The 14,910-nt window shown below is 41.4% G+C and overlaps 1 protein-coding gene across 2 annotated transcripts in view; it reads left to right on the top strand.

The window, feature by feature from the left end:
• CCNG1 (cyclin G1) overlaps positions 1 to 13,877 on the top strand; it is a 130,485-nt gene extending 116,608 nt beyond the window's left edge. For both annotated transcript variants that reach the window (XM_053376480.1, XM_053376481.1), the window contains exon 8: positions 13,865 to 13,877. The gene's annotated coding sequence lies outside the window, so the exon portion shown is untranslated. The remainder of the gene's footprint in view (positions 1 to 13,864) is intronic.
• Positions 13,878 to 14,910: the final 1,033 nt, after the last annotated feature.

The raw sequence follows: 14,910 nt of genomic DNA on the forward strand, positions 1-14,910 counted from the left end.
CCAGCTCAATGCTAGGAAAAAAGCACCGAGTAAAACCCATACATACTTTATACACAGACAGTTGCCAAGCCAGGTGCCACCTATTCTGGATTTGTGCATTTGATTATTCCTACCTAAAAGCAGAACTTTAGATTCATCTTGGTTAAAATCCATTGGTTAGTTTCTGCCTAGTTCTCCCCCATCAAGATCACACTGAATCTAGGTTTTATTCTACCCAACTCAGTTTGGTGCCATTTGCAAATCTGATGGCACGTCCCTCCATTTCATCCTCCTGCGCAAATTTGGTCCTCCATGCAGAGGAACATAGGAAGCTGCCTTATACAGAGTCAGACCACTGGTCCATTTAGCTTAGTATTGCCCATACTGACTGACAGTGGCTTTCCAGGACATCAGGCAGGAGTCTCCTTAAGCCTGTTCTGGAGATTACCAGGGACTGAACCTGAGACCTTCTGTATGGAAAGCCGATGCTCTACCACTCAGATGTGGCAAATGACAAATGTGTAAAAACTCGGTTTGTATGGTATTTCTTCTCTTTTTAAAAAAATTATAAAGGCATAAATCAGTCCAGTATAACACCCACATGACTGGGCATTTGTATAGTAGAGGGAAAGGACTCATTTTACTCGCCCATCACAGCATACCTTTCTGAGACCGTATTAACTGGTGCAATGTACATATAGCATACATGCTTTGCAATAAAAATGGGTCTTTCTTTTTGAAGTGCTTTGTATGCTGCTCCTATTTGTAGATGTGGCTATAACTGTGTGCCAGTTAAAGCACTATTAGCATATGAGATGAAATTAAAAGTTTGGATGCATTGTACACCCGTGTCTCCAGCTCTGTTGGTTTTGTCAGTTACACTTGGTAGTAATGGGTGTAAAATGCTGCTATTTTCATTTTGCACAAAGAACGTGGCAGCTGGACCTTCACCCCAGGAAGCGTACATAATGTTACTACGGATGCGGCATAGCTTGAATTGTAACATGTGAAACTCCCGTGCAAACTCAATGCCATTTTCAGCTGCTCAAGTCTGTTACCTGAATGCTTTGTTGAAAAGGACTGTAAAATGCTTAAGAGCCAAGAACTCTGCATGCTGCTGAATTATGTCAAGAATAAATATGCACTTGACCTGCAGGAGCACCATTATGAAGCATAAGGTAAATCAGTCTCCAGGAAAGCTATAGCCCGTCTTTCCTTCCTTCCTTCCTGAAGGATTGCTCACTGTGCTCACATGTAATGACAGCACATGAATGCTCATGCTGGTTTCATTTAGCTAACAGCAGCAAAATGGGTTTCTTCACTGGCTAAAGTTGAGCTAGAGTGGGAAACCCACAAGCAGCTCACTATTTTCATCTTCTAACTCATCCGTATGGCAAGGTGAACGTATTACCTGAATCCCAATTATCAGGAAATCTTGGCCAGGGGTGGGGATCTTAATGGTGCTACAGTTAGACTGAGCATTCAGTTTGGAATTGGAAGGGAGGGTGGGGAGTCAACACTAGTTAGCTCTGCTAAATACTGTCTGCGGTAGCTTTATCTATGGATTTTCTTTTTAAATATTCCTTCTGCAATTTAAGTTTCATCAAACAAAAGAGATTGATTTAGGATCATTCTTTTTGTTAATAATAAAAAAAAGCAATTGGCACTTCAGTCTGCCATTCATCCTGATCCATTGATCCCTGGATAAACATTCATTTATCAGAGAATTCAGAATCAGGCACAACATACTGCACTTCATTTACGATAAATTGGTAGGTAAGTATTTTCAGGCACTTGCCATTCAACTCTGCTGATCTCCAAGGAGGCAGGAGCTATTGTACAATACAGTATCAGTCAACATATTTAACTTTGAAGAAACCTGGGCATGCTGAAAGCTTTTGTAAATAAGAAAAAAGAAAGGAAAGAAAACGAGGCATTTCTTCCCCTCTTTTGCACCTATTTCTGGTTTTTAAGATGTAAAGTGGGCAGGTTAAACATTTAGAGAATATGCAAGAGATGGTACTGCCATGGAGGGGGGATTCTCACACTAGACCTGTTTTTAAGATGGAACTTACATCCTCAGATGTGCATTGGGAGTCACTGTGCTAGCCCTTTGGAAATATGCAGGTGACAAGGCTGTGCCAGAAGAACAGGTGGTTACAATGAAAAACTAATTGTTTGCTGACTCCATAGCCCTAATCTGTGGAGTCTGCTGTTAAAATAAGGTTACAGATTTGGCATGAAGCAGATTCTACCTCCCACTCACCCAATCTTCTTTTTACTACAGCTGCCATCACTACCTGAAAATAATAGACAATGGTCTGTAGAGAACAAGAGTGGTGAGTTGAGCATGAATTGAGAAAAGTTCCATGGCTGTAGTCACACCTTTAATGTATCCTCCTCCAGCCAGTAAATGTTAGAGTTATGATCATGTGCAAGGGGAAAGCCCTTTTGCTGCTTCTAAGATTATTTATTTAATGTCTAGTATTTGAGAAGGGGCGAATGGTGCTCATCAACCTTGGATGGTAGCTCATCTAGGAGAGGGAAAACTCTGATCCTAATCCTTGATCCCTGTGGCTATATTCATTAATGAGAAAGGCTTTAGGAGTAAAACCCAAGGAAAAATCTGTACCCGCTGCCTTGTGGGACATATTTGGGAGAAGAAAAAGCTACACAAATCTGAAGTGGGGTCCCAAAGTTGGTTGGACGGTGCCTTGTATGCCTTCTTCCAGCATCTCCTGTAGCCAAGTTGCAAATCATATTGCTCTGCTTTCTTTCTTTTTTTTTAATAAGATATTTATTGAAATTTAACAATTACAAAAAAAGAAAAACAGACAGTAATAATAAAAAAGATTACACTACTTCAAAAATAAAATAAAAAATACAACACTAAAGCGAAAAAAGAAAAAAAGAAAAGAAAAAGAAAAACATTAACATCCAGTATTTTCATATCATTATCTTTCATTTACTTATTTCCTTGACTTCCTCACGCCTCCCTTTTTGTATTCTATTTCATAATTGTTCCAGCAAGTCCTTTCCCTTTTTCTCAAATTTTGTTCCTTAATTTATCTTAACACAATTTAACCTTAAATTTTACACTTTAACCCATTAACAATCCATTTTTACTTAATTCTTTATAACCTTTCTGCTAAGACCATGTAAATCCATTCCAACATCTTTCTAGCATTCATTAATTTTACAGTATTTTTAAAAATATACTTTAAATTTTTTCCAGTCTTCTTCCATCGACTCTTCTCCCTGGTCTCGGATTCTGCCAGTCATTTCCGCCATTTCCATATAGTTCATCAGTTTCATCTGCCATTCTTCCCTGGTGGGTAGGTCTTAAGTCTTCCAGTACTTTGCAATAAGTATTCTTGCTGCTGTTGTGGCATACATAAAAAACGTTCTGTCTTTCTTTGGCACCAATTGGCCAGCCATGCCCAGGAGAAAGGCCTCTGGTTTCTTCAGGAAGGTATATTTAAATACCTTCTTCATTTCATTATAGATCATCTCCCAGAATGCCTTAATCTTTGGGCATGTCCACCAAAGGTGAAAGAAAGTACCTTCTGTCTCCTTACATTTCCAGCATTTATTATCAGGCAAATGGTAAATTTTTGCAAGCTTGACTGGTGTTATGTACCACCTATAGATCATTTTCATTAAATTCTCTCTTAAGGCATTACATGCCGTAAATTCCATACCATTGGTCCATAACTGTTCCCAGTCAGCCATCATAATATTATGTCCAACATCTTGTGCCCATTTAATCATAGCAGATTTCACCGTTTCATCTTGAGTATTCCATTTCAACAGCAAGTTATACATTCTTGACAAGTTCTTAATTTTGGGATCTAACAGTTCTGTTTCCAATTTTGATTTTTCCACCTGGAAGCCAATTTTTTTGTCCAAATTATATGCCTCCATTATTTGATAATAATGGAGCCAATCTCACACTCTATTTTTTAATTTTTCAAAACTCTGCAATTTTAGTCTGTCTCCCTCTTGTTCCAAAATTTCCCAATATTTCGGCCATTTAGCCTCCATATTGAGCTTTTTCTGAGCTTTCGCTTCCATTGGTGACAGCCACCTTGGGGTTTTATTTTCAAGCAGATCCTTGTATCTTAACCAAACATTAAACAGTGCTTTCCTGACAATATGGCTTTTAAACGCTTTATGTGCTTTGACCTTATCATACCACAAACATGCATGCCAACCAAATACATTATTGAAACCTTCCAAATCCAACACATCAGTGTTTTCAAGAAGCAGCCATTCTTTCAGCCAGCAAAAAGCGGCTGATTCGTAATAAAGTTTTAAGTCTGGCAGGGCAAATCCACCTCTTTCTTTTGCATCCGTTAATATCTTAAATTTTATACGAGGCTTCTTGCCCTGCCAGACAAATCTAGAGATATCTCTCTGCCACTTCTTAAAATAATCCATTTTATCCACAATTTGCAGTGTTTGAAACAGAAACAACATTCTTGGCAATACATTCATTTTTATCACAGCAATTCGGCCTAAAAGCGATAACTTCAAATTTGACCATATTTCTAAATCCTTTTTCACTTCAGTCCAACATTTTTCATAATTATCCTTAAATAAATTCACATTCTTAGCAGTCATGTTTACCCCTAAATATTTCACTTTCTTAACCAGTGTCAATCCTGTCTCCTTCTGAAACTTATCTCTCTCAATCTCAGTTAGATTTTTCTCCAAAACTTTTGTTTTCATCTTATTCAACTTAAAACCTGCTACCTGACCGAATTCTTGAATCAGTTCTAATACTCTTTTAGTACTTGATTCTGGCTCATATAAAGTCAATACCAAATCATCAGCAAATGCTTTCAATTTGTACTGTTTGGCTCCTACTTGTATACCTTTTACCATTTGGTCCCTTCTAATCATATTTAACAAAACTTCCAGGACTGATATAAAAAGCAATGGAGAGATTGGGCAGCCTTGTTGTGTTCCTTTCTCAATCTTAAATTATTCCGTCACTACATTGTTTATAATTAACTTGGCTTTTTGTTCTAAATAAATTACACCTATACCGTTTCCAAAACCTTGACCAACCCCCATCCCCAATAAATTCTTCTTCATAAAACTCCAAGAAATATTGTCAAAGGCTTTCTCCGCGTCCACAAAAATCAAGACTGCTTTAGTATTAATCTTCACTTGTAGCTTTTCTATAATGTTAATTATATTCCTCGTATTGTCAGACAAATGTCTACCCGGGAGAAAACCCGCTTGATCTTTATGAATTTCTTCTGCTAGCACCTTTTTTAATCTTTTGGCCAAAATGTCTGCAAAGATTTTGTAATCCACATTAAGCAGTGATATGGGGCGGTAGTTCTTAAGCTGCGTCTTTTCAGTCTCTGTTTTGCTCTGCTTTCTTTTGGACCACATCTTGTTGTCTGTGCAGCCCAGGACCTCCATACACACTGCCCAGACTTGCACCCCAGGCTAAGGCAGCAAAAACAATGTGGGAGGCAGCAGTTATGAATTACCGGTCTCTGCAGCCATAGTGGGTGCTGTGATTCTCCAGTGGTTTGGCTACACTCCTGGAGGCGCACTCCATTGTCTTGAGACAGACAGATGCAAACAATGAAGTATCCAAGAATATTGATTTTGTGGGAGTATAGGAGATTCAAAGAGGAACTATGTGTCTGCCTGAGCAACGGTGATCCTATGTTATACTGGTGGAATTTTGTCTGCAGCTAATGGTTGCTGTCACGGGCAGTACTTTGATTCAGCACCACTGGCTTTATCTGTCATATCTCTCCTCTGAACTGAGCTTGCAGACTGATAGCTCACACCAGTCAGAGGGAAGTGGCTCAAAATAGACATCTCCCAAGCCACCCCCATCAATCCCCACCTGCTCCACACATAAACCAGGACGATGCTTGTGCACATGCCACACAATGGAAAATATTGAGGAATTGTTCTGGATCTTTCACAAAAGTCATACTTTTTGCAGTATCTGAAAAAGCAGGCTTTGGGGTACATTATTCTGGAATCCTAGCTGAACGATGCGGACATCATATGGCAACATGCTCCAAAAAATCTGAACCTCCTGCCCCCTGCAACTATTGTACTATAAATGGTTAAGTGTAGAAAGGCCCATAGCTTCATCACCAGGCCAACGAGGGTCTCTGTGTCGCAGCAGAATGTTAAGTGCTCCTTGCTTACTTGGAGCTACTAAATTCTGTCCACTTTACTAAGCTCTGCAGGAGATCTCTCTGTCCGCCCTTTCCTAATGTTGTATTTGTAGATTAAAAGGATTGTTACCCGAATTCATCTGGCCTCTCCTGTAAAACTGACCTGCTGGGCCATTTTACTTTTACTAATAATATAGCAAACATGGCCTGCAGTGAGCTGAAGATGAAGAAAAGAGAGCGAGAGAACAAGAGAGCAGATTATCACAGGCATTCAGTTACCGGCCACTTGGTGACACTCTAGCTTTATGAACTATAACTGTATCACCCAAATACACGTGAATTGCTGATTTCCCCTTCCAAGTTTTGAAATATTCAGCCCTTTAGCAACTGTTCCTCAGCTGTGCGAGGTTCTGATCCTGAAGGACACGGAAGGTGGAGGAAATGCTGAAAAGTCGAGAAGGGGGAATGGTGTGGGTCACATTGTAAATGTTACTTTATGGAAATCATGGAGTGTATGCAAATGCTGCAGTGTTACATTTCCTGCCATTTCATTAGCAGTAGGCATTCCCTATCGCTTTGCTGCCTTTACTACCGTACTGCAGCTTTGTAAAGTGTCCTGTTAACTGTGTGCTGTGTTTCCCTCTAAAGGGACCGCATTTCGATAGCAGATGAAGACTGAGCAGTTAAGAGTTATTTTGTTTGCGGTTTGAAATCCTCCATATAAACAGGGGCAAGGCAGTAGCTGAGCAACTCCGTTCCACGCTCCCAACTTCCCTGCCAACTCTCGATATTGCATGCTCACAGAGTTGTCAAGACTCCCTCTCTCCCACTTCCATTATAATTGTGTATTCAACATGAAGCAAACAGCAAACAGTCTGGGGGAGACGGGATGTATCTGTAAACAAATAAAGTGCTCATTGATATGAGTTTGCAACAGGGATGAGCAGCTGGGTAAAGTCCTTATTAAATCTTTCATATCACACTCATTCATCCATTATTCTGGATCGTACACAGGCTGGCTGGCAGAGTCTGAAAATGGGGCACTGACACAAATCCCACTGTGACAAACTGAGTTTTTATTAGCGCAGATGTAAGTTTGGAAAGTCACAGAAAAATGATGCTGTCCCATAATTCACACCAAGGCTCTCTCTGTGTGTTTTACTGTGGCAGCACTAACAATTACGAATGTGCAGGCTTCAGCAACTGTTTCATTCCTTCTTTCAGGCGGTGGGCAAAGAATTTTAAAGTTTATTCTCTCTCTCTCTCTCTCTCTCTCTCTGTGTGTGTGTGTGTGTGTGTGTGTGCGTGCGCCTGTGCCCTCACCTATGTATCTGTATGCTTGCTGAAAAAACACATGAGATTCTTTTGGAAGTGTGTGCCCCTAACCCTCCCCTCTTTCCTTGAAGCAACATTTATACAGTGGTACCTCGGGTTACATACGCTTCAGGTTACAGAGGCTTCAGATTACAGACTCCACTAACCCAGAAATAGTACCTCGGGTTAAGAACTTTGCTTCAGGATGAGAACAGAAATCGTGCTCCAGCGGCGTGGCGGCAGCAGGAGGCCCCATTAGCTAAAATGGTGCTTCAGGTTAAGAATGGTTTCAGGTTAAGAACAGACCTCCAGAACGAATTAAGTTCTTAACCCAAGGTACCACTGTATATAAAACCCTAGAAAAACAGGCTATTCATCTACCAGCAAAACAGTTCAGTGGAAGAGTATCTGTTCTTCACACAGAAGCTCCCTGACATCCCCATGTAGCTTGGCATTAAGAAAATAGCAACCCAAGCATTCTACTGCTGGGACAAGATGCAATGCCATAGCCTATAGAAAGGAAGCATAGCACACAAGTCAGTAGATAAGGGGGGTGGATCCCCACTGCCTTTAGCCATGCCCATCATAGTTTCTTTTCTGCTGGAAGATTGGGGCGTGCTAGAAATGGCCCACCTTGGAGTGAACAGCTGTACAACTTAGGTTCAACAGCTTTATGAGCAACAAGCGTTTAACAACAAGTCATCTGGTTGTAACATAGCAAATTACCTTCTACAAAGCCAGACCACATGGGCACTGCCTAGCCCAAAACTGCTTATGCAGCTCTTCATTGTTGCAGACAGGGGATGTTTCCATCTCTACCTGGAGACACCTGGGTTTGAACCTGAGATGTTTTGCATGGTTACTTTTTGACCATAAAGACATGATGCTCGGAAGTCTTCATGGTGGTTGAATCCAAATGTGTGCACTTAATATTTGACATGGATTCCACGGATTACTGCTGCAGTTTTAATGCTAAGCAAACATTTTTGTTCCTATTCAAATGAAACAGAGAACTGTGACCATTTGTTTTACAAGATGTCTATTAGTGCCAGAGTTAATGCACGGCTTCATTTCTAAGAAAGTTAATTACTGAGAAGGAAGGAAAGTCTAGCGGTGTCTGTACTTCCTGGTCCTGCTTCCTTGTTTAATCCCACCATGCCTTGCAATGTATCCATCTGTTTAGATCCTACAGCAGGGGTGTGGTGTGTGAAACTTGGGGGGAGGGGGAGAAGAGGTTTTTTTTAAAAAAACCAAACCCACCAACCCTGTTTAATGGCATAAAAAATCCCGCCATACGTTCACAATATGGTTTAGATGGAAATGCAGAAGGATAAGGGTAAGTGCCAGAAAAATTGAAATATGCCCATAAGGGGAAGCTCAGAATTGAAGCGAGATGTGTATGGACTGTCAGGGTGTGTATTGATCTTGGCATAGACAAAAAAATTGAGCTGAATGAAGGCCATTTGGTTTAATTTTCATTCATTCCAAATTGAATGCACAGGGCAAAGAATGGGTATGCATTTCAGTACTTCCAATTTGAGGGTTGGGGGGGGGGGAGTGGTTGGCACGTTCATGTCTCTGGCAGCAGATGCAGAGTTAAGCACCCACTCTTGGGGGCTGTCATTTTCTGCCATAATGCTGCATGTATGTGTGTTGTCATGTTTCACTGTGGACCATCATTTCCCCCATAATACCTTGTAATGGTTGGGGCATTATAAATAATTATAGTGGCAGCTATGACTGAAAACAACTCTGTGGCCCCCATAGATCATGGGCGAAAATAGGGGAAAGGGACAAGGAAGTCCCTTGTGCAATATATTTTTTTAAAAAAATGAGCAACAAACCAAATGAAGTCTAATTAGCAAAAATGAATGGCTTTATAATTGTTTTTTCTTGTGCAGCGCTATAGAATACAAATAAGGGAAAAAATGCACATTAACTGTTCAACTCTCCTTTATACCCATTCCCATCATTTTGAGTTGCTCTTATGAAAACTGTGTACAGGCCCCCCAGAATCTCTATAATTATTACTATTATTGTTATTACTAAATTTATTTGGTAGCTTGCCACATTAAAGGAAATCTCCAAGCAACTTACAAAAATTTAGGAGCAGAAAGCATAACATAAAACCAGAAAAAGAATAATGTGTTACAATAAAGCCATGCAATAGCCTAGATAGCCCAATAAAAGTTTAAACTGCTTTGAATACACAATTAAGTAAATTATTATTTATCATGGTTAATATTAAATAAGATTGCAACCATATACTGAGTCCCTTTTTCATAGACGGAACCATTTCTCTCATCCTCTCTTAAGGTTTCAAATAAATAAATAAAGTACTACAATAAACCCCATAAGTCTTCATTTAACCATAGTTCCTCATTATTAGTATGTGAGCCACACCACCCAAATGGTGAATTGGTATCAAGTGAGCTGAATAAGGTTGAATAGTGATGATTTGCAGGACCTATGCCTCAGTAATTAGAAAACAGATTGTGGCCTTGCCGTTATCTTATGTGTGTTTTTATGATGTTGAGCTTGGTTCCCAGTTCCACATTCAACAAAGAGCTGCATGAATAGCCTAAATGGTTTATTTGACCCTACAGAACAAAAGATGAATTTGTTGGAGGAGCGCACCTTTGGGGATGAAGTCAAAATTTGGAAGGTTGCAGTGCCTGCTGTGGCTGTAGAGACCGATATGGGAGAGACATGTTTTGTTGCAGCTGGGACAGATGAAGGCATCCGGTTTTGCTGCTACATATACACCACACCGTTTCTTCTCTCTGCACTCCTCCCAGTGTTCATTTCTCCTCTGGTCACTGCTATGGATACATGACTTGACTGCCTGTTTCTAGGCATTGTGGTCGTCTGCAAGGGATTCTCACACGGCAGAGTCGAGGTTGCCAGCCTTCATGTCATACTTGCAGACATCTTTGAAACACGTGAGTTGGTCTGCCACTGGGGCCTGGGGCCTACAGCCAGCTCCTTGTAGAGCACATCCTTGGGGAACCTGCTATCTTTCATTCTGTGTACATGACCAAGCCACTGTAGACATTGCAGGGACAGGAGTCTGGGAATGTGGGCTTGGGAGAGCACATCTTTGTTTGAAACTCTGTCCTATCATGTGATACCCCAAATCTTCCTGACATAGCACACGTGGAAGGCATTGAGGTGTGATTCCTAATGGTTGTAAGTTACCCACAACTTTCTCCTCTGGTAGACTTTCATCTTGGTATTGGCCATTTGTGTCACATTCTCCCATTCTCTTCTCTTGGAGAGGCGGGCCATCGGTGTAGCTGCCTTGCCAATATGCTTCCAGCTCAGCATCTATGGAGAGGTTGCTGGTTATGGTGGAACCAAGGTAGGCAAAATTGTCTATCACCTCAGGTGTGTGGTCACCAGTGCTGATGTGCGGAGTGCTGGGAATTAGAAGAATATCCCATACCATACACCTGCATCAGTGGGAAACTCTCACTTTAATCATTCTACGGGGCAAAAAAACGGGGGTTTTTTGTGGGACATTAATGTATAATTACCTTAGTCCCCAGTTATGAATACGGAAGCTGGATCTGTCCAATAAGCAGTGTGTCATTCTGTCATGTAAAAGGTAAAAAAGGTAAAGGACCCATGGACATTTAAGTCCAGTCATAGGTGACTGTGGGGTGTGACACTCATTATGCTTGTATCACCACCACCACCATTTTTTTGTATGCTTCTTTCCCACAAAGCAACTCACAACATACCAGATGAACAATAATATAACAAAATTGATAAAGAACAACTAAAAGTAGTCAGAATGTCAATGAGTATAAAAATTAGAATATACAACATTATATAAATATTCAGCAAATCGATACAAATAAGCTGACCTACTTTAACAGCTTAAAACAGGGGAGACAATAACGTCCAACATTGTAGTATACAAAACTGGAGTAGGGGAGTCATGGTTCCCAATGGACCTTCCACAGAAGCTCCACATCATCCTGAGTTTTGTGAGGCCCTGTACAAAGAACCAAACCAAGAGTGCTCTTTGATGTGTAGGGCAATTCCAACTGGCACATGATTTATGGATTATTGATCCTTGTATGACAGGTACTCAGGTTGTAGTTTGAAAAACTCGCTGACTCCAAGTAGAGACATTTGCTATTCTCTGTAAATATTTTATGACTTTCTGTTATCTGTTAATACATGTAGTGTGTGTGCCTAAAGAAAACAGCGATGGTTCGTTTTTGTTAAGGCAAGCGGTGGCACAAATACTAGATTAAAGTTTTGGCTGTCGTAAACTGATGACACATTGGCATTTATTGCAAGGTCCGGATTATTGGGGTAAAGGGAGAAGACGACGCTAACTTAACATTGTTTGGATGCCTCTTTATCCTAGCATATCTCTGGGGGAAAGACATGGCTGCTTATAGTATTGTCTCTCCAGAACTCCTTTTGGTGCCCATGTCAGAAATCTCCCATGTGGAAAGCCTCCATCTGCACGCTCTGTCCAGAAAAGGTCGATCTAATGGGCATCTGGTGGGCCACTGTGAGAACACAATGCTGGGCTGGCCTGATCCTACATGGCTCTCCTTATGTTCTTGCAGAGGTTAAAAAGGAAATGGTAGGTGCTGTCTTCCTCAAGTTCCACTCCCTAGTTCTTTTTAATGTAAGAATGAACAAGAGCAATTGGGCTATTTATGGAAGCTTGTTCTATTCATGCTCAGTCCCCAAATGAAATTTCCATACAGAAACATACACAATACTATAAACAGAAGCTGGCACTGAAGAGATCTGTTTTGTCTGGTGCACAAAGGGAATGTTGAAAATATTGAAAGAGTTGAAACTCTCCTTTTGCCACAGCTTTGATAGCTATACAAAGGAACCTATCAGGCATGCTTAACCAGACCATTTGAGAAAGTAGCCTTAAATTCATACACGAATTTCTTTTAAAAAAGCATGTAGAGGCTATTACTGTAATGTAGCACGGCAGAGAAGCAGAGGGTGGAAATGAATTCTGAAGATGTCCCTTCCCTGTACTTCCTCCCCATCCACCACACACATACGCTGTAGGATGAAAGCTCAGTAGAATAATACATGTGTCACATGCTGAAGGTCCCCAGTTCAAAGCCTGCTGTTTCTAGGTAGGACTGGGAATGCTTCCTGTTTAAATCTGGGAGAATGGCCAGTCAATAATATTGATCTAGATCAGGGCAGTCAACCTTTTCATGCCAAATGGGCCATGAGAGTACTTTGGCATGGAACCCACAGGCTGTGCACTGCCTTATCACATGGTGGGTGGGGAAGCAAGGGCAACATTTGACGCCCCCAACAGCTGCTTTCCCAAAGCTGGCTAAGCCAGGCATCAGGCTTTCGGAAGGAGGTGTGAGGCATGAGGCTCTGGTATGGTCCCCAAACCCTCCAATTTCCTTTCCAAAGTGCTAACTAGGCTTTGGGAAGGAGACCAAAGGACTCTAGGACCCTGTTGGAGCTTTCATGCCTCCTTTCCAAAGCCCAGAACCTTCATTACCTAGCTTTGAGATGGCAGCTAGGATGGGAGCATCAAATAATACTGAGGGCCACCCAAAAAAAGGCCTCAAGGTCACTTGGGCTGCGTATTGGACCACTCTGAGCTAGATGGAGCAGATTTGGTACAAAGTTGCTTCCTACAGTCTTGTTATAAGAATATCACTCCTCCACATCTGCTCTTCTTTTTGCTGTGGTAACTTTGGATCTCAAAGCCTAGTGGGAGAGCTGGAGAAGAGGGGAAATGGGGCAAAAAAGGGACTTCCTAATGAAATGCCCAATGCAATCATCCTTATCTTATTTAGAACAGTCAAGTGGCTGCTGTGTTCCAAAATGCAGGCGTGTCACCATCTTACTGTTATATGCTTAAAGTGTAATCACTTTGGGTACAGAAAACCTACCATCTCAGTCTGCAAAGGCTCTCAAAGTGGCTTACAGATCAATAAAAATGACACGGCACCTGCAATCTAAAAGGACACCATACAAAAGGAAAAAAGGTATGGAGAAGGAAGAGAAAAGCAAGCAAACTCGGGAATCATATTCCAGATGTTACAAGGTTCATATATGGACCAGTTGAATGGGAAAATGTCTATCAAAGTGAAAAACCAAAACCTGCCACAAAAATACAAGCCTAGAGAGCACCTGGGAGATGAAGCATATCCATACTTTCTTTTGTGCGACATTTCTGGCCTTTCTAGGTCCCGGTGCAAGCAAGTTTTCTTTTTTGTCCTGAACCTTTTCCTGGGAAAACCTGTCTTTTACTACTGAATTGAAGCAAGCGGCAATTGGGTTTCCCTGGGCAAAGTGCTGGGACCAAACAAAAAGCAAAAACAAAACCCACTTGGACACCGACCTAGAAAGCCTGGACCTGTGCCTAGAAGGCATAAAGCATAAGTGTGGATGAGTCCATAATGTGGACACAATCCAGCTTTCCCAGACAGAACTAGTTGGCTTTAGTGAGAGAGAACAGAGGCGGGTTTAGCACAGTGTGACCGGTTCCACCTCACTGGGTGCTGAGCCTAGAAGGCACCAAATTTTGGACCTGCATGGGGCACTACTGAAATTTGAAAGACCAAAGTCCACCCCTGGTGAGAACTTTACCTTCCATGGCCTAGCTAGAATCTGCCAATTTATTGTCATTCCTGTCCCAGCAGGGACCCAGTTCCTACGCCACTCCCTGAGCAGATGGTCATGCTGCTCTTCCTCACAAGGCAATTGAAACTGGTGGCTTTTGTGTGAGGAGGAGCCAAGCCCTCAGCAGCAAGTGCAGATGTTCATTCCTATGTGTCTGCTGCTGCTTTTTTTGAGCTTTTTTGCCTCATTTGCACCTTTCCTGAATTTCTCCAAGTTGACCAGAGGAGAGGGCTCATAGACCAGTATTCTTCATGGGAGAGTTATTATTTATAGCATTGCTGCTGCGTTCTTAAAGATTAAGCTAACTTCTTAAAAGCAAATGTTCATCTTGAATTGCTTGAAACTTCTGTGCAACCCTCAGATGAATAGCATCATTAGCATTTGAAAATAATTTAATAACTCTCATTTTGAAGCTGCGTACAGATTACCCTAGAAGCGTAAATACTGGGCAATTAGTCTTCCTGTTAAGCGGATGACGTATCAGTCTGCCGTATCTAGTAAACTGATTTTGAAATATTTTTAGACTGAGCTATCAGAAGTTATTTTTATTGCGAGGCTGTCATGTCACCATGGTGACAAGGTCCAGACTCATCTTTTGTATACAAATATCATTTCCCACAATTAAAGCCAGTGAGATTTCTCTCTCACCCAACTCCAAATCACAGGTGTGGGCAACCTGTGGCCTGCAAGGTATTCCTGGTCTCAAACCCCCATCATTGCTAACCACTGGTCATGCTGGCTGGAACTGATGGGAGCTGGAGACCAAGAGCACCTGAAAGATATCAAGTCCCCCACCCATTTTCAAATTCACTTCATT

Source organism: Podarcis raffonei, chromosome 2, assembly GCF_027172205.1.
Source record: "Podarcis raffonei isolate rPodRaf1 chromosome 2, rPodRaf1.pri, whole genome shotgun sequence".
NCBI lineage: Eukaryota > Metazoa > Chordata > Lepidosauria > Squamata > Lacertidae > Podarcis > Podarcis raffonei.